At 40.8% G+C, this 19567-nt stretch overlaps 1 protein-coding gene across 2 annotated transcripts in view; it reads right to left on the bottom strand.

Moving 5' to 3' along the window:
- The window catches only part of arid1b (AT-rich interactive domain 1B), a 163362-nt gene that overhangs the window by 47746 nt on the left and 96049 nt on the right, over positions 1-19567 (bottom strand). The gene's annotated exons all lie outside the window — the stretch shown is intronic.

The following is a 19567-nucleotide window of genomic DNA, read 5'->3' as shown; positions in this document are numbered from 1 at the left end:
AACAACAAAAGTGCAGAAATTCCCTTCATACTATTTGAAAGATTACAATACAAGTTAATTTCTGCTCTTTTTCCAGGCTTTTTAATACTTTTATTATTGACAATATACGCATTACTCATTGTGCATAATTGTAATACTATACATTTTCAATATGTCTCCCACCTTTACTGAAAAGTGAAACATAATCATCACACTGGCAGGCCACAGACACAGGAGTAAAAGCCCTGTACAGTGGCTGTGGTGGTGAAAATGAATTGTAACAGGCTTCCATTCAGACCAAGGTGAGCTCACATTACCGTGTTCATTCCCTGTGGCGCATGAGGAGTGTGCATGTTTCGAGGAGTGAGTATGTTCACGGGTTCCCCCTTTTTCAATTGATTCCCAGGATTCCCCACAAAATCCAGCTGACAGAGAACTGACAGCATAAAAGTGTGTTGGGAGGAATGTGTGAGCTAACAGAGGTAAAAGTGGAATAAGAGCAGAGCAGATATGACATGATGGGATGTGAGAGCTTAACTACAGGTGACACACATTTCAACACACACTCACACTCAGACTGGAGCCTGAGCCACAGGTGCACAGAGGAGAGGGGAAATCACCTGTGAGTGACCTGGGACTGTGGGCAGAGTGGGGCCACATGCTCCTACCTGCTACTCCAAACCTGACCCTCAGTAGTCACACCTGAGCCTGTCTCACTGTCAGTTTCACATGGAAGTCACTTTTGAGTGCTGCCCGGTGGTTAAGGCACAGCACATGTATGCCAGTGTTGAGAGTTCGAATCTCAACTCACTCACTCTGACATTTACTGCATGTCCTCCCTTCTCTCTCATCCACATTTCACACTTTCCTCTCCTGTCTAAAAAAGCCTAGGAGCTAAAACATTTTTTTTTCTTCAACAAAGGTTACTTTTGTTTACTTGAGGGCTGCCTGCCACAGTAGTATGTTACATTACGTCATCACATTGTGTTGAAAAGCAAACACAATGTTATACAAATAGTATTGTATACAGTGTGTTTGTCAACACTCCATTGCGACTTTAAGAATAGATTTTATTTCAGATTTTCTACATCCCTGTCATTTCCATGTCAGCAGTAGGAAAACACAGCTTTTCTCATTATTCTAGCAGTGTTACATCACAAGAGTAAGACAGGCGCTCCCATCTCGTCCCATCTATGTAGGCTCAGCCACTGGAACAGACACGAGTTCTTGTGGCAGGCGCTCCATGGCTGCTTGTTTTGGTTAATGCGATCCCGACACTGACACACAAAGCTTTTGTTGTGCTTCATGCCACTGTGAGTGCCCACCCGCTCTGCCAGCCTGCCAGTCTGTCGCCTGGCATTATCTCCTCTGCTCTGCTCTACACATGGGGCATTGGTTCCGTCTGACACTTCTTTCTTTTCCCCTCACCCTGGTACCACTCGTTGTCTCAGCCAATCACGTCAGCCAGACAACACAGCTGAATGATGTAATGCTCAGCAACCGCCAATAGACTTGAGTGTTATTTTTGACCGAACCTCCATGGTAGGGCGCATGGCATTTGACATGATGGGGCATAAGAGTCCGGTAACCATGACGATGGCTCTTCCAAAACACTAGAAGCTAGCCTTGTGCAAAGCTAGGTTGTTAACCCAAAGGCTAATTGTGTGAATGGATGGGAATAATTGCATTCCAACTAATTGGGTGCTGTTGCCAGCTTTTCCAGTGGCAGTTTAGAGCTGGGAAAATGTGTACCAGTAATTCGTTTAGAGGCTGTTAGGCTCATTTGGATTATACACGTACTTGAGCACAGCTGTGAGGCCTGAGCCAAAATGTAACAACGCTATATGAAATTAAAGAGTGTTAAAGCTTAACACTATTACAGTAGTTATGGCATGTCATTTGTAAACACAGACTAAATTTATGTTAATAAGTGCTGAACAAGTGCACATCCATATGGCTATGGTCAGAGGACTTTGTGCTTCAGGGCATTGAATAACCTCACAGCGTGTACAGTAGTCATGTGTGAAGAACCAGTACCAGTCAACCGTCCCACTAACTGTCCAGACAGGATCATCCCAACACCCAACAATCTGGGGCCCGGGTCCAAAGTGGCCCAAATCCAATTTGTTTGGCTAGAGGCTGCAAATTGCTCTGTGCATTGAGTCTCCAAATAGCTGTCAACCACTCCCGCTTGGCATCCTGTATCGCTTAATTTGCTCCAAGAGCATGTAATTGTCATAATAAGAAAAATATTGAGGTGATAATAACCAGTTACTTTTAGATGGCCCATCCACACACACACACACACACACACATGCAGCAGGAACATAATGGGCCCAGAATGGCATCTACACTTTTCACACAACACTGGAGAGGCAGCCGCTCATAACCTTTAACCTTCCCACTGTTGATGGGTGTGTGTCTGTGCTGTTGCTGTCACCCTCAGACATGCTTGAGCACTGGAGCAGCCGAGGGACAGATGAGCCTACACCCTCTCTCACTCCTCTCTCTATAGGACCATATGCATCAGAGTGAAGGCGGGGGCTGTCACTGTCACACTCTCCCTGACCATGCCGCCGATGTTGTCTCCTCTCGCTGCACTCTGGGAATTAATAAAAGTTGCCATAGAAGAAGGCATCGAGTGTAGAGTGTCTGTGTGAGGGAGTGCTTTCTGTCTAGACAGGGAGCCAGCAGAGGCAGCTTCCTGCTGAGACAGGAAGAGTGGGCGAGGGTAAAGGAACAGCTCCTCCTCTTTCACTTATACTACAGTGAAACAAATACATTTTTCAATCTACACCGGTGGCCGGGTCAGAGGAGAGGAAGGCTTAGGACTCTGTAACAGACGAGGGAAGCTAGCCAGAGCCTAAAAGCACTTATGCAGCCCTGAGAGGTGTATGTCACACTGTGACCTCTTTTTTTAAGAGAACATCCAAAGGTTGAAGCTACAATATTATGTCGACATGGACAAATAAACCTACAATAAGTAATGTGTTTTGAAAGGGGTATACATTTCTGTACTAGGACAGTCTGGTTAAGATGGAGTACAAACACATCAGTTTACACCCTGGCGACAAGGCAAGTGTCTTTGCCAAGGACACAACAACAGTATGACTGATGGAAGCTGGGATCAAACTGCCATCCTCTTGGGTTTGTGCCCTCACTCTTGGCCCATAGTTGCAAGTATACTGGTCCAGATGCAAATAAAGCAGATGTAAGAAGCAAGTTTTTATTTCAAGCAGTAAAGATAATACGACTAAACATGTGTTATTTTGACTCAAACCAAGCATCACTAATCCAACATCCTATATTTATTAAGTTTGTAAACTACTCCATTGGAACTTTCTGCTTGGCTTGGCAGGGCCCTCATGAGCACCTACATATAAAAGGTTTGGAGACTGAGTGGGTGGCCTATAGATGTATCTCTGTTTTGTGAATTCCTACTACTTTATGTACTTTTCCTGCAGCGTTAATGTGCTCACCAGTGTGTATATTTATCCATACAGGCATGGGGTTTGCATAGGTCAATGGTAAAATACATTATATTGTTGCGCACACCGACTACAGTGCATTCAAAAATACCACCTCAGAGGCCACTTTGACTCTCTTGGCTTGGTAAATATGATGATGTAAACTGTAGTTAAGTCCAATAGCTATCGTTGGGAAGCCGCAGGGACAAGCAAGCGCATGGCAGCAGCACGCTCATTTATCGGTTTTGGCTGCTGTGCTCTTCGTCTTTATAGCGCGCTGGAGAAAACACAGAAATACTATTGCACCAAGATGTTATTGTTCATCATGCCCCACAAACCTTCAATTAAGGCAACGTCCAAATGAATAGGTAAATCTATTCAAATGGGCTTATAATTGTGCATGGATGAAATATAATTATGTCAATGGATAAAGAAGTGGGGCTATAACTATAAACAATAACTATGACATATATTATTTTATACATATAACTCAAATATTTGTTAAGTGTTTTACATATAAAACAAACAAACAAACAACAAAGAACAAGAAAAACACAAGAAAGCAAAACAGTGAGGCATAACATGAACAGAATTAACAAAGAAACATTTACAAAAGTACACATTATGAAAGCACATTTCCCCTTCACATTAAGGTAGGTTTAAACGTGACGCGTCCGTGAGGTCCGCACGTCGAGGCCGCGCTGCACAGCCTCTTGTGCTGCCCACGCGTCCCTGATTTTCTGCCTATAACTATGCGGATGGTTCAGCGCGAAAATTAACAGGATTTCCAAGCAGCTAGCTCAGATTCTGCTGGTGATACTGTGTGAATTGCGCGCAGACTATAAATACAACCAACATCTTCTCCGCTGCCCTCCTCGAGTCTGATTTCCATGCGAAATTTAAATAAAAGAAGTATAATCCAAGCTTTACCCTCCCCAACATTTGGTAACATTTTATAATAACTACACTTATTACTGCTTTAATAAAGCAAAGATTGAATTAAGTAATTTAGAGAAGAAATAGTAAGGCTTAGTAATAATTAGGCTTAGTACAGTTTAAGAAGCTATACAAGTTCTACTCTAACCATAATTCTGAACATTGACCCTAACTCTAAAGTAGTTACTAAGCTTAAATCGTGCTTAATAAACAATTTGTCAATTTAAGTCTTTGTTCATGTTTTATTAAAGAAAATTATGGTGTTAGCAGAGTAGTCGTCTTCCTATTCGAATTTAATCCCAGTCTCGGCATAAACATCCTTGGTTGAGCGGTCTATCCACTGACCCACAGGTTGGCAGTGCAATTTCAGCTTCCTCTAATGAATACTGCACTGTGTCCTTGGGCAAGACACTTAACCCACCTCACCCCCAAAGTATGTGTATGGTGAGTGGGTCCTTGATGTAAACTAAGGGCTTTGAGTGCCTTGAAGGTGGAAAAGCGCTGTATAAATAGTGACCGTAACATTGTTCATCATTCAGTCCTTCTACTTCAGTGAAAAAGTATTAGATTCAATCCACATAGTTTTGTCAATCATTCAATGCAAGTAGCAGCAAGGCTCCTCGCCTGAAAATTAACAGTTCAATAGGTAGACGAGAGTATGTGCAAGAAGCCTATACAGACTGAGATCTTCTGGGTTGTAAGACTAGTTTGTAAACCATTCGCATGTTCTTTAACACAGTTGTACTTGTAAATCTGTGCTAATGTGCCCTCAGCTCTTCTCTCTCCTCTCAGTAGTATAGGCGAGTGTGCACTGGCATGTCTATGAGCATGTGTGAGAAGATAAGGGTGCTACAGTTCAGTCTCTGCCATCTCCCGAGGCTGCCTGAGTGACTTCTTACTTAACAGAGGTAAGCACTGTGCACAATGACTGCAGGTACAAGTACAAGGCTGTTCTGTGTGAACCTGGGGGAGTTTGGGTGAACACCTCGCAGCCACTCCAGTTATGCTAACGTGCCAGCCTGTGCACCTCGCAGTTAAATGTTCCCTTCTCGAGTGCACGAATTTGCAATTGTCCCTCATTTAAGTGCGTCTGGACAGCCACAGCTGGGATGCAATCTAATCCGAATGTTCAACAATCACTAATGAAACTATGTCATGTATGTTCAAGTTATTGCAACCTTCAAGAGAATAATCAAGGCTACTCAACTTATTCAGTATTGTCGATACTCAATTTACCTAAGCATTAAACGTGAAAAATGCTATCAACTACTATTTGACCTGTAATTTTTTTCTATGACCATTTAACAAATTAAAATACGCTATATGTTATGCTCAGCTTGTGTGGATTAAATTAAATGGTCATAAAGGATGACACTTGTGTTAGGATGTATTGTATTAAGACTGCAATCTGTTTGTCTCCTTGGAGATGTTACTGCTTTGCATGGTATGTTCCAAAGAATGGCATTAAGGGGGGGATATTAAGCAACTTAGAGTTTAAACTGTTCACAACCTCATCATTAGCTTACTCAAAGTTGTATTTTGATTAATTGATTCATGCATGTTTGACTAAGCCTGTAGTGTCCTGCAACTGAGGCTTGAGTACTCAATGTAAATGTCTGTTTTTAATTATGTAGTCACTTTTCAAAAATAAAAATGAAGAGGCGGGACAATGTGTCAATGAACCTGCTTCTTTTACTAAGCCTTTTTGGATCATTATTACAGTTCACAGCAGGCAAAATATGATTTTTTAATCCACTCATAATATAGTTCAATAATAAGTATTTGAAAAAAAGCATAATATGTCTCAAAACTTATCTAGCAACATGGAGACAAGCAGGCTAAGTTACAGGTCAGATGGAGGAGAGGCGAATCCAACACAATAAGAAGGCATGTTTCTCAAGGTAGAGATAGGGCCCGACCGATATGGATTTTTGGGGGGCCGATACTGGGCTAATATGTTTGTCATGTAAAATAAATAGTTCATAGGCAGCTGATTATAAAAACTATGTCAGGCTCTACTTATTTTGAATTGGCTTTATTCCAGAAGCACGCCTGAGCGCCGCCATCCGACATAAACCTCCTTCTATCAGTTCTACCCAGACGAAAAAATAATATTCAGGCCCGGGGAATCGATGCATTGTCGACTCATGTCGCTCATGAACATTGGACATTTTCAATCAAACTACTTTATAGCTTATTTTAGAGGCTAGACTTCCACTTAAGCGGTCGACCGGAAGTGCCAATAGAATGGAAGTTCTGATCTGAAGAAAGAAGAGGTAAAAGCGGCGGAATAACGTGAATTAGGGCGACATTTACTGCTATTATCCCCCTTAAAAGATAATTCTAAAACTTGAATGCATGTCTGCACAACATTCTTTTTGATAGATTTAGTGTTTAACTATTAAAGTACATTTTTGAGTCTAATTAATGCGTGTACATTGCAGTAACTGATATGCGTAGATTCCAGCCATTATCATTTTACAGTAGCCAATGAGAGAACAGCATGGATAACAGAGACAATGTTTACAATGTTTTGGTAGCATATCATGAGCTGACTGCCAACGAAGGAAATTAAGCATCAAAATGGACACATTTACAGGCCAACTCAGATCCCAACTCTTCACAAATAAGATTTATTTTAATCCTGATTTCAAACAATTGTCCGTAACAATTGTCCATTGTCACTGGTGTGATCTGTGCTAACGTTCACTTTTATCCATGAGTTTGTAACTGAGTTCAGAGTATTTAAATCCAGCGCTGCCTTAGTCAGAGCCATGAATGGTCAGAGTGACACAAACAGAAGCTTCCCTCTGGAGCTGCATTCAGCTGCACTACGACACACAACCAAACTACTGCACAAATAAATGGAGCTGAGCTAAATATTGGTACATTAATCTGTCAGTAAATTTGATAATTTTTTTGTATTTGAGAGTCTAAGCTGCCCAGGTGGATTAATAATAATTTTCCAAGTGCCCATATCAGCCCATAATATCGGCCAACTGATAGGTTGGGCCCTAGTAGAGAGCAATAAAGTAATTTAAAAATACAAGATAGGTACCTTTAATGCCATACTGTGAAACATTCCAACATACAATCTCATACCAGAGGAATTACTGTTTTATATACTGTTACATGACGGTACAGAAATGTCTGAAGATGGTTACGCAGGTATAAAATCTACCCCTATTGTCCCCCTTAAACTGTCCCACACAGTTGTTACATATATCTATATATATATATATATACACACACACACATGAAATAAAAAAGTGAATATGCATTTACTTTTTGGAGCCCCCCCCTGATGATGAGATCACAATTTCATTTCTGCCATTAAGAGGCAACTCAAGCCATCTGCTCCCTCTGAGACTTCAAACTTTGCTGAGATTGATTAAATTCACCTGTCACGCACTCAGAGCATGAATGAAGATCACGATTTGTTTTTTTATCACTATATCGCCCAACACAAGTTTCTTGTGGGACCAATGCAACGAGCAAGGTTTAAATCCATGCCTTCACTCATGTTGTCTACCCAGCAGGTTTGTCTAATCTCATGTAGCTTCACTTGTTATTGCAGGTAGTCAAAAAGACCCACATTTGAATGTTTTGTTTAGACACAATTCTACAACAGCTTACCGTGTTTCTGCTTGCCCGCACCTGAGAATGTACAAAAGCTGCATTCCTGGGATTAGAATAATGAGCAAAACGCTGCTGCTTCTATTTTATGATAAAGATTTTTTTCTTCTCTTTTTTAGAGAAAGCAGTGCTGAATACTGTCTTTTTGGCTTTCTTTTTGTGTTTCTTGTGTGTTATCCGAGAACAAAAGCTAGGAACAAACTGTTCAGGGCTCCCCAAAGTTGCGTAGAGGAGAACCATGGCAGCGCTGAAAAGAAACTGCGCTTTTACTTTTTAATTCGCCACACTTCACAAAGCCAGCACAATCTCTTGATAGTACTGCCACATCCCACTAAGAAAAAAGAAGCGCTAATGTGTTCCCAACAGTAGACAGAGGAGGAAATCAAAGCTAAAAAGCATTGAAGGTCACGGTTCAGGGGTCAAACAGCCTCGGACACCTTACTATGATTGACTGCACACACGGGGTGATAATGTCAACAGTTAGCCCGGCGCATTAGCAATTACGGCATGTAGTCTGATAGAAGGCTAACTGTCTGATAACTGCACTGTCTGCTAAGCCCCTTATAATGTGGCGATATGGGGCGGGCCACTTTGAAAAGGACATTGGAGACGCTATTAGCCCTAAGCTGGTAAAGACGGCCAAATCTGCAGCGCTTGTCTCCAACTGAAAAGGATTAGCAGTGAGTTTTAGATCCTGTCTGATACAGCAGGGGTTAGTAGTTAACAGTGCTTAGCCACCAGGCACTATTAATAATGTTATGAACAGTTTGTGTTTGTTACAGTAGAGAAAATTCAAGTTATAGTGTTCACAAACCAGGAAGATTGTTGGTAGTGGAGGAACTGAATTGCTATAATAATTTCAAAATGATTTTGTGCCACTTGTTGAGTGGATAGCACATAAGCCGGCCGTGTGACACAGGAGCGTTGTGGGTTTGAGTCCAGCTCTCAATAATTTGCTGGATGTCGTTTCCCAGTCTCGTTCCCATTTAACGCTGCAATGTCCTGTTAAATAATGCCTATGGGCTTAATAATTCTTAAAAATAAATACAAAAATGTGTATCAGTGTATTTTATGTATTTGCAATCCATCAGAAATGTGCTTAAACGTGCCTGTTAATATAATATTATAGATGAGGTTCAAGTATTGCACAAAAAGTGAACAGACTGTAAAACTTTTTTTTTTTTCAACTCTGAATCTTTGTATCTGACAATATTATTGAAAATGTAATTTTGCATGACAAAACCATTATTGCTTTGATATGATATATTTTGATATATTGCCTACATCCGTATACTTTGTACTTAATTGCAATAAAAACACAAATTCATCTCTCATTGAAATTGTACTATTTGTATTATTTGTATACGGAGTCTAGTTATAAAAGATTGTGGACGGACTGCACCCCACTTCCTCCAACAGCTCTATTAGTTCACATATTTGCTCTGCTAATGTTATTATTTATAGCATTTTAGCATGACGCCCTCAGCTGCATGCATGAGTGTGCATGGACAGTACTGTGTGATATAGAGGGAGAGCGATGGGAGCAGGGCCGAGCAAAATAAAGAAATAAATGCTCCCTAAATTCCTCATTCTAATTCAACCGCTCGTTCAGCTTAACCTCTCTCTCCTCAGCAATTAAAGCGCACGCCACATCCTTCACGCTGCGTACGGCCTCGGCTAAATAATGCAGGGGGCATCCAGCGCCCGCATCCTTTATCATCCCAAATGACAGCCATTTGCATATCTCCCCAGTCAATTAGAGCGCGGCGGAATAATCAGGCCATAATTGGGGGAGAGCGTGGGTAATCAGGCGCCCTGGCACACCGACAGGGCCGTGGCAGGAGCGCGCTTTTCACTTCACACTAACACGTCCAAACAACTCGCTCCACTCCTCTCCAACTCCTGATAATTCTCCCGTCCTCGCTCTCCTCCTTGCTAATGTGCACGTAGCAGCTTCCTCGGTCCGTTCGCCTGCACCATATTATTTCTATGAGATATATTTCAAAAGAATGGGTCAGTGAGGGACTTTCAGAAGCAGAAAAAGTCTATGTGAATGACAGGTTTCAGCTGCGTCGGCATTCATCCACAAATGTTATCAAGCGTTAATTGTGGGCCATTTAAAAGCTTGAATAATAGTGTGCCCTTCAGTGATGCGATTTCATAAGTGGGATTAAGGGTTCAAAAACGCGCTGGCTAATTTGAATTGGATTTGAAAGCAGACAGCCACTCTTTCAAAGGTATTATTACTACAATTCATACACACTTCATCTCAAATATTTTATTTCACCCACTCTACAATTAACAAGATATTTCTACAAAAAATTACTTAAAGCATATTATCATGTTTTATGGTTCAAAATGCATTTCTCTTGTCTTGTGTCAAACCATTTAAATAAGCAAATAAGCAATGACACAGGCGCGTGGTGAAGGTTCTTGCCCAAAGACACAACAGTACGCGAAAGAAATAGATTTAAACCTGATTCAAGATCTAAAGATAAATCTCTAGAGTTGAAGGATGGGTCGGATGGGTGTAGGCTTTTATTAAAGGTTTTGGTTACACTATTTTGAATATCTCCTTTGTTTCTTGCCTAAACATTGGCTGTGGTAACATGCACGCATGTTAGCCTGGCATATTGACTCCTGTGTAAATCAGAAGCAGAAGCAGTGTATACTGGGAAAAACAATCTGCTTGACACTTTCGGTTCAAACAATTACTTCATTTGATGGGGTATTTTATATCTTTCTTTGAAGTCCTACATGTACCTCCAGCTGAAAGGGTGCAGCCATTTTGAAAGCACATTATTTAGCTTTAATACACTGTACCCTCCCATTCTTTGACAGTTTGGGCTATGTCCTGTGAACACATATTACTGGAGCCGGCTGACAGTAACTGGGTGTGCATGTGACATTATGACATCATCACAGAAGAGGCTAAGCTCCTGTCTCTTCTCCCAAGCTGCTTTCTTTGAATATACCCAATCGGCTTCATTTTAAGCCAACACAGTCTTTCCCAGTGTTTTATGCCTGGATGAAACATTCCTCTCCTCAAAAGAAGCCATGAAACAGAAGTTACAGCTTGGCATGAGAGGACAGGTTAGAAAATGTTCCTCTATGTAGGGTGCACGGACCAGGCTACAAAACAACATAAAAGTGCTAGCATCCTTGAACGCCCCCTACTGCCCGCGCACAGAAAAGGAACATCAATTTGATTTTTTAAAGGTGTTGTTCTATGGTTAATTCCTTGTTCCTTTGCTCTCTGGAGATCAGTGTCATTTCCTAGCAAGCAGGCAGCTCCATGCGATATGAATCACTGTCAGGGCAGCTCTGATCAAAAGGGGGGAGAGCGGGGGAGAGAGAAAGGGGAAGTGGAGGTTGATGGGCGTGCAGTTGAAGGCCTGTCCCACTCGCCACTGCCAGATGGACGGGCCGAACTGTCAGTGTGGACTGCTCCAGTGATCCATCAAGCCCACAGCGGCTGATCAATAACAAGGGATCAAGAGAATCCTGAAGAATTATGAACAAGTAAAATGAATGCCTGCACCTGCTGGCAGGTGACAAATGTAAAGTCAAACAGGATTTTGGTGGATGGTTATAGATTTTGGAGATTAAAATTGTTAAAGGATTTTAAGGTAACAGTTTCCCATACATAGTAGTTTCTTTGTTACTTTCTCAAGCGGTGAGATTATTTGTTTGGCTTCAGTGATTTTCTGCATTTGAACCACTTTATTCATTTCAAATTTAGAACAGCTTTGTATGTTGCCTATACTTACTTCATGTATTTGTTATATTTAGTTTTATTTTGAAACTGAAAGGTTATTTCAGCACCGTCCCAGCTTTGGCTACCCATAACTTGATCCCTACATTTTAAAGAATTCAATTTGGGGGTGACTGTGTGAGATAAATAAAATCTAAAGAAACTTGAGTCCTGATCCAACATTCTATAATGATGCAGTTAAAGGGGAGTGGCCTTCATGTGGCTGTCATGTCACAGATAGGAAATACCTTTTATTGCACAAACTAGTCAAAGTTGTAGCAAAGTTGACTGGTTGAGTGTCACTGTCTGCACTAGAGCAATATATATATATATATATATATATATATATATATATATATATATATATATATATATATATATATATATATATATATATATATATATATATATAGAGAGAGAGAGAGAGAGAGAGAGTCGGTGGGGATTACAACTCATCCTTTAGCACAGAATCAGAGTGCCTTTTTTACCTAGAGTCAACTTCATTCCTGCAACAAGGCGAAGCATAGCGGGAGCAGCATCCCTCTCAGGACAGGCCTCTCCACTCCCTCCCACGTCATCCTCGTGTCTCGCTGCGTTCAAACAAACTTTTTAGCAGCGCAAAAACAAATTGGGCTCACCATCAAAGAGACTTTTCAAAAAGCCATTTCTCTCTGCCAGTTCAAAAGAGAGACGCGCTGGGTAAACAGGCACGCACAATTCACGGCGCAAAGATATTGTAGAAGGAGGAGGTAGGAGCTTCGCCACAACAAAGCAGAGGAGGGCGGCAATTCATCACAGGCTCCACAAAAGCAAGTGTGACTGACTGTCCGTGACCAAAGGAAACAAAACAAACAAAAAAACTTCTTAATTGGAGAGCCGTTTTTTTTTTCAAAGTCCATCCATTGTGTGTTTTTCTCTCTCTAATTCAGATTCCTCTGTCTGCCGCTGCCCTTGCCCTCTCCTCCCCGCTCTCCCTGATTCTTCATTAAAACAATTCTAGTTAGCAAGAGTGAAATTAGCAGACAAGACACAGCTCCAGTTGAAAAAAAAAACTCAAACAAAACACTGTTGGCGTGTGAAATTTCTTAACAGACAGGTGATTTTTTTTAGTCTGTTTGCACCATCTCCGCAGTCACCTCAGGCTATTTTTGATTTGTCCAAAAATCAACAATAGACATGGGGATAGTAGTGACTAGCAAAGAAAGAAATAAGACAGAACAACGGCAAATTGTCATTAACTATGCACAAGAAGGAAAAAAAAGCGCCGACACCCAAGTCGCGCGCGGCGCCGAGGAGAGGCGGGGGATTGTGGGAATGGCAGGTGCGATCCATAGCATTCTGCCTCCACCTGTCCGTCTGTATTGACAACCTCGGCTCTTTCACTGCCTTTGCAATTACAATCAAGCAGCGGGCCCAGAAGTGCAGACTGATGCGTTGGATTTGGCCCTGTGTGCTATTGGAGAGTGTGTGTGCGCTCCTGCCTGTCAGCTGCCTTCCTGTCCATCTCCGCGGGCATTGTTTTGTATGTGCAGCATGCCAGCAGCCCAGTTTCACCGTCAATGTCTCCCCCTGTCTATCACTTCATTCTGCCTGGCTTTTATTGGAGCGTGCAGTGGCATATGTAAGGAGGGGAGTGTGAATAACAATGCAATTACAGATTAAATCCAACTGTGGGCCCCATTTGTTTCTGCTGGCTGCGCTGGGGAAGTGTATCATCAACTGATTATTTTAGGGCCGCCATGTGACACGATAGCGTCTCATGTGAGATTTCAGCGGCATATTAATGATCGTAGACAATTAAAGCCTCTCGCAAACACAAAAATGACTTCAAAATTGCCTTTGTGATTTGCAGCACAATCCGGATACTGCACTTTACCCAAATAACAAACTGTGACAGGGAGAAATGTCAGAGAAAGTGACAACACAAGCCAATCCAAATGTTGAAGGATACGCGAGGAAATCACAAAGCTGTCAGAATAAAGGGAACAAACAGGCTCTGAATTAACTTCACTGCGGCGCCGCACCAATCCGCCAGGCAAGCCGTGTCAGACATGCAACAGAATAGAAAAGAGTCCCGCACAAGGCAGCAAATGAAAGGCGGGGAGGAACAAAAACACGTCAATCTGTGCTATCCGAAAAGAGCGTGAGCCGCTCTCGTGCCTGGTGTCTGGTGAGTTCGAATTTAACTCTTGCCAAGAAGATAGCGACGTCATCCATCACACATGACAAATGGGACATGACAGCTCAGCACCCGTACAGGCAGAAATCCACTTAGAACACAGTGCGGAACAAGGAGAGGTTTGCCAAAACTGATAAGATCTGGACTACTGTGCCCTACGTGTCCAAAGACAGGAGTACACATGCTAATGCTAACTAAAAGAGCAATTTGAGCGGCACATTAGAGTAGAATCATGAATTATTAGTTATCAGCCACCTCTAGTTTACTACTATATACCTAACTACTTAAAATTACTATAACTATTATTATTGCTGTTACTCAGAAGTACAAATATTTTTTTGGTTACTGTTCCCAGTGTGAGTAAGTGACAAGCTTTATGTTGAATTATTTGAATTCTTGCACCAGTCCTTCAGATATGATTTAATTTGTCTAATGTTTGTGTCTATCCTTTAAAAATACCATATTTTGTGCATTATTTATTGTTTTGTTCTTCCAAAAATGCATTAACTTTAAATTACAAATCAGATGTTACATCCAGACTGTTACTCCTACATTTACTCTTATTGAGTTGTATTTGCCCAAAATACTTGAGTCATTTCTTGGACCACTACTTCATACTTTTACTTGAGTAATATGATTTTGAAGTAACATTTTCATCCCACTTCTGCTGTTGCTACCAATACAACTTTAAAGTCCCACGAAGGCAACAGTTATTGCCTTGGTGGACCTCTTAGTGTTGAAAGTTCAATCAACGGTGGTTGAAAGAGAATCAACCACCACCACCAACCACTTATTCATATGCATATTACAAATAGTACTACTTAAATCAATACTAATAGGCCTACAACTTCTCCAATTACAGCTATTTTACTACTTGCACTTTATTGCTAATTACAGAGCTACAACTGCTTTGTGTAACTACATAGTGAGTTTATATGTGTCAAAGTGTACTAAAACAAACATGGCCGCTCTCATTTCCCTGTGCTACTGACAGATTTTGTTGTGTTTGATCCTAATTGGCCGGCGCACAAAAGATATATCCAAATACATCTGGCTTTTTGTGAGACATTAAATATACCGCAAATGTCAGGGATGAAAAAGAATTGCAGAACATGTCGGCCGTGTATTAAAATAAAAAACGCCCGGACGAAGATGACAACAAAACAGCCATAGATCCTGCCTCTTATCAATCAGCTCTGCTCTTTGCATATTCAAATGGTTCGTCCTGGGTGCTCTCGCTCTCCCCGACACTAACCAACCACGTCGTCTTCTGCGCGGCCGGGCAGCCAATGAACGAGCAGCGTGTGATGTAAGCGGGGAGAAAGGAGAGGTGACAGCGGCGCGAGGGCTGATCTAATAAAAGGCTAAGATGAAACACTGTCAGATGCCTAAAACACACAGACGTCTCACACTATCTGGGGCCGTGCACGCTCACAGCCCACGTGCGCACCCCTCCCCTTGTGTGATCGACAGTTTCATAGTGTTGGAGCTGAGGTGCCGGCCTATAAAAAGCACTGCTGATATGATTTAATGGGCAAAGTCTTATTATAAGGCTGTCGCTAGGCCGGTGTAATCTGGCAAAGCGCTGCGGGGCACAACGCGGAGAAACATGCACTACAATGCACTAGATAATATTGCTATGTGCTAACGTTGCTATTATAAGATGGAGCTATTTGCCGCGGTGATACAATGTGTATAGCACTGTCATTTGGGAGGGAGTGATTTATGACTGCGAGGCAGATGAATAAAGACTTGGAATTATTTAGACTCATGTCTCTTCAGAGAGCTAACTTCTTTTATTCTTTGTTCTGCGCTGTTTTTTCCCCCACACTGAATTGGGAAGGGGAATCGAAAAGAAAACAAAAGAAAACACAGCAGAACCATATGGTCTTGGGTTTTGCTTGTCATCCTACTTAAATTTTTATTATTGGTAGTATTTATCTTTGTCTATATCAATAAAATGTCCAGATGTTATCAATAACAGCAGAGGTGGGTTACTACCTTTTTATTTAATTGTATATTGCATTGTAGTTGTAGAGTTGCTTTCAGACAGTACTTTCAGAACATATTTTACAGTGTAAGAGTACTCTCATGTCAACCAGTTACATTAACTTCAAAATGATATATCAGTTATGTCCAGAAAGTTACTCTTACAATTATTACTCTTGCTTAAATTGTAGTTTTCCAAAATATTTTGTTACTTTGCAGAAATTTCTTGGACCACAGGATTAAGCTCTTACTTCTGCTACTACTAATTAATAGTGATTACAAAACAATGACTTGTGATCCTATTACAACTGGGAGGCGTGAGAGTAAAGATGTGATATTATTTTAGTTTCAAGTTCTCTCAAAGGCCCAAGTCTTTTTTCCTCTATTTGTATTGCTCTTTTTTTTACACAGAATCGAAGGAGAATCAGAAAAACACACACTGCAGCACCATATGGATTAGAAGCATTTTTTTACCAGCCCTGTGGAGGCCTCCCACTAAAAAACAGCACAGTGTCACTTTGACATTGATTTTGAATGGAACAAGATCCCTCTGTAAGCTGTCGAACAATTTTTGCCACGACTAAATTGCTATTAATTATAAATAGTGAAGCAGCTGTCTTAAAATATATGACACATCTACTCGGGTATAAGACACTGTGGTGATATTGCTTCTCCTGCCACTTTTAATATCAGCACCCTGGCTCCAATCACAGCCTAATAATGGGTTCTCATTACGAGGTGTGTGAGTGTGTGTATGTGTGTGTGCGATGGTGTGCTTCAATTCCAGCACTTAAAAGCCACAGATGACACCTTGTAAAAAGTTAATTTCATTTCAGACATTTACGGAATAGGGTTGTAAATTTCAGCTCTGTAGGTGCACTCCGGGGCTATCAGGCCTGATAATAATTGAGATATTGAATAATTAGATGCAAGCTTTTTAGTATGTGAATAAATGCAAAAGGGACCAGAAAGTTACAAAAAAAAGAAGAACAGAAAGAAAGAAAGAATAGATAAAGAAAAGTGTGCGGTTAAGTTTTCCCATGTGGTGTAGTACAGAGTATGGACAGGAGGTGGCAGTGTGTTTGTTGTGAGCACAGAGGGGAACGTGATCAAACTCCAGACATAAGAAGAAGCGTGCAGAGGCTCTGCTGTTACCATGACACATAATCAAGAGAAAGTGAGTTACATATTGAACAATCAGCAAAAGTATTGTCTAAAAAACACAGGTCAAACATAAATATGTGTAAAGCTACAACAAATGTAAACTGTACATCTACCAATCAAGCAGAAGTAACTGTATGTTGCTCAAAATATTACTATTAGAACTTATAATTATAACAATACTATATAATACATAATCATAATAACAAATATAAAAAATACAACAATACACTACAATATTCAATACATCAACCACTGTTATTACTATGACTATAACTACTACAACTGTGCCTACTATTATTACCAAAGTTGATAATTACTTACTTTCTTATTACTTATTTTCATAATATCTTAAATTATATATAAAAAAATATATATTTGAGTGAATGTTAATCTATCAAGTTAGACCGCGCATGGGAGTTTATTCACTATATACAATATTCAAAAGGGCACACCGACACTTTAAAATCAAAAGAAAATAGCCTGAATAAAATGATCTAGAGTGCATGTTTTTTTAAGTAATTGTGTTTTCGTTCCTAGATGAGACATTCCTTATTTGTTGTTGTTAGCGCGATCAATGCTCACCTATTTGTGTATACAGAGCAGGTAATGAAAGCAGCATTTTCTCTGACACTATTTCCCTTTACCCCTGTGTATTGTGTGATTGCAAAAAAAAAACTGCTCCTGCAGCTTGATTTATGTGTAACCTGCTTTAATTCCTGCATCAAGATGAGATCGAGTTAGCGCAGAAGGCATCCCTGTGACCGCGCAGCATCCGTACACTCCACATCCCCCCTCACAGACAGCCCTCGCGGCTTCTGTCTTAATTTCACTGGGGAATCATTTGACAGATATTGCCCTTGAAGAAGCTGCTTGTATTGTGCCATGGAGAGCTATGGCGGGGGCTGTGGGAAGAGGAGAAGGCGAGTGATGGGGAGAGGGGAGGGGGGGTACAAAGTTATTAAGTGGATGTGAAAATGCAGTGCAGCCAAAAAGGTTAAGTCTGAAATAGGAAATTAAAACTTGCATCGCTTTTGGCTTTAAATAGATTTGGTTTCATTACGGGCGCCAAGGCCAGTTAGAGTCAAATCCCCCCGGAGTGAGAGGAACAGACAGGAAGAAGAAGAGGAGGGGACGCGGAGAGGAGGTAAACTGGAGAAAAGGACACAATGAAAAGAGAAGCTGACTATAAATTTAAGCCCTCGTTCTACAAGAAAAAGCTGAAAAACATGATTATCGATATAGTGCTGGTAGATCTATTACTGCTATTACATACTATACTAACGGCACATTTCCACCGTCATTATTATTAGCCTTCATCTCCCATCACTGGCTATTATCAATACACCTGTTACCATGACAACTATAAGAGTCTAAGTAAAACAAACCTTTACAACTAGCGACTTGACAAGACAGAATTCCCACAAGATGACACAAGACTGGGCTGACAAAAAAACAAGAAAAGACAAGACCATTTCTAATAAATAAATAGTGCGCTTCACAATTTTGGCCTCAAAATTTTTCATTTTTTTATTTTAGATTTTTGCTGCCATTGTAGAACTGCTTTTTTGACTTCAGCTTCTTATTAGATGAAACTGACCAGTGCAAAACCTTTTTTTTGTGCAAGTCAAACGTAAACACATGGGATATACAACAATATAAAAAGGGGGGAAAGAGCATTGGAACAAAATGTTGGGTCACTCCTGGTTGCTCTCAGGATAGTGTGAGAATACTTCTGAATTAATACTAAATGTTGCATCTTAATACCTCAACTGGTTTAACATTAGACAAACAAAAAAATCTGAGTTGTGACAACACAATCTCCAATCTCTATAGTACAATTAATCTCATTATTACTTCTTAATATAACTATGGCTACTATTAATTCAACTTCCAGCGTTACTTTATAATTATTGTATTTTAAGTAGACAAAGGAAGCTTTGCTAGTACTATCTACTTCTACCGCTGTTGCTTTTAATAGTCCTAGAATATTTCCATCTACCATTTTTGCATAAGAATAGGCCCTAATATCATGCAGCCCACATTCATTTTCAATCCCAACCCCAAAACCCTCCTCAGTCAGGCAAACACCAATTCTACATACCATTACAGATTTAATACGGCGACTCTAACTGGAACCCAGGCCGCTGCAATACATGAATACAGAAATCCCCCCAATGACATTGACAAACAGGTGTGTGGATGTCATGTGACCTGTTCTCTTTTCCATTTACTGGGCTCCTGGGTGACTCGAGTTAATCTTTCGACCCTGGAACGTGCGGGACTTTCTTGGTCCATAGCCTTTTTACCTCTGTCGCCAGGGAAAATGAGAAAGCATGTTCCAATCGCTACTACATCCTTGTGCATTGCAGACTACACCAGCATCTTATATATGCATGAAATATACACCAAGGATTCCCATTCTAACAGTTAAACCTTGGCTGCAGTTCAACAGGAGGATTAACT

The sequence above is a fragment of the Eucyclogobius newberryi genome, unplaced genomic scaffold (genome assembly GCF_026437365.1).
Source record: "Eucyclogobius newberryi isolate DKJ021-1_F unplaced genomic scaffold, fEucNew1.0.hap1 SCAF_21, whole genome shotgun sequence".
In the NCBI taxonomy this organism is placed as follows: domain Eukaryota; kingdom Metazoa; phylum Chordata; class Actinopteri; order Gobiiformes; family Gobiidae; genus Eucyclogobius; species Eucyclogobius newberryi.
This window is presented reverse-complemented; position numbering and strand designations above follow the sequence as displayed.